The sequence below is a fragment of the Bubalus bubalis genome, chromosome 21, assembly GCF_019923935.1.
Source record: "Bubalus bubalis isolate 160015118507 breed Murrah chromosome 21, NDDB_SH_1, whole genome shotgun sequence".
Classification (NCBI taxonomy): domain Eukaryota; kingdom Metazoa; phylum Chordata; class Mammalia; order Artiodactyla; family Bovidae; genus Bubalus; species Bubalus bubalis.
In genome coordinates this window covers 37,339,855-37,341,429 of record NC_059177.1, presented here as the reverse complement: position 1 = coordinate 37,341,429, position 1,575 = coordinate 37,339,855, and the positions used below count along the sequence as shown (strand labels likewise).

General features: G+C 48.0%; 1 non-coding gene across 1 annotated transcript; it reads right to left on the bottom strand.

Moving 5' to 3' along the window:
* Nucleotides 1–1,303: 1,303 nt before the first annotated feature.
* Nucleotides 1,304–1,375, bottom strand: TRNAC-GCA. The gene has a single exon. It is a non-coding gene; the product is annotated as a tRNA-Cys (tRNA).
* Between the last annotated feature and the right edge of the window lie 200 nt (nucleotides 1,376–1,575).

Genomic DNA, 1,575 nt, shown 5'->3' with positions numbered 1-1,575 from the left:
GAGGTGGCCAGCCCCTTCAGTCTTACATCCCGCATCCCCTCCTCTCTGCTCTGGGAGGTCCCAGATCTTCAGACCTTGCTGGTGGGGTGCAGGAGAGATTTGGAGCCTGGCCCTCAGCTGTGGAGCCCTGGGATTTCCCTCCTGTTGACTTGAGAGGCCTCCTTCACTATTTTGTTTTTTGAGGGGGGAACCATATGCATCCAAATTTAAAACAACAATGAAATGAGTTAGCAGTAGACTTGGCGATGGGCAGCTGGAGTTCTGATGAGGCCCAAGGTAACGGCTTTGAGGTTCTCCAGGATTTTACCTAGAGCCTGGACTGGGGGACAAATAACCTGGAGTGGTTTTATTCCACCTCTGACTGTGTACCCTCTTTGAGTAACTCCTGGGCTTCAGTGACAGGTAGAGAAGAAGGAAAAAACAGAGGGAAGAGAAGAGTAAAAGAAGGGGAGATACCTTAGGAACAGCCAGTGCTCATTCTGACTGAGCAAACCCAGGTGGGGAAAACACTGGGTGCACGGGAGTCAGTGCTTCTAAAATAAAGGGGGACTTCCACGGTGGCTCAGTGGCTAAGAATCCACCTGCCAACGCAGGAGGCATGGGTTCCATCCCTGAGCTGGGAAGATGCCACGTGCCTCAGAGCAACTAAGCCCAAGCACAACCACCGAGCCTGCACTCAAGAGCCCTGGAGCCAAGACTACTGAAGCCCATGTGCCCTAGAACCTGTGCTCCACAACAAGAGAAAGCACTGCAACAAGAAGTTCACACACTGGAACAAGAAAGAAGCCCCTACTCACCACACCTACAGAAAAGCCCGCATAGCAATCAAGACCCAGCACAGCCAGAAATAAACAAAACAAAGGCCCCAGAGTGATGGTTGGTGCGTGGCTGGATTCGAGTACTACTGGTGTGGCTGAGAAAACACTCCCACGAAAGCCCATTATAAGAAAACGAGAGAATGACACCATCATACACCACACATACAAACTCCAAATGGCTTAAAGTCTTAACTGTAAGACACGCCATCACAATACCTGTAGAAGAGAACATCGGCGAAACGTTCTCTGACATAAACTGTACCACTGTTTTCTTAGGTCAGTCTCCCAAGACAATAGAAATAAAAGCAAAAATAAACAAATGGGGTCTAATCAAACTTCCAAGCTTTTATACAGCAAGTGAAGCTCACTCAGTTGTGTCCGACTTTTTGTGACCCCATGGACGGTAGCCTACCATGCTCCTCTGTCCGTGGGATTCTCCAGGCAAGAATACTGGAGTGGGTTGCCATTTCCTTCTCCAGGAGATCTTCCCAACCCAGGGATCGAACCTGGGTCTCCCGCATTGCAGGCAGACGCTTTACCATCTGAGCCACCAGGGAAGCTCTTATACAGCCAAGGAAACCACAAACAAAATGAAAAGACAACCTATGGACTGGGAGAAAATATTTGCAAATGAAGTCACCAACACGGGCCTAGTTTCCAAAATATACTAATATCTCATACAAATCAATAACAAAAGAACACATGACACAATCAAAAAATGAGAAGACCTAAATAGACATTTCTCCAAAGAAGACAC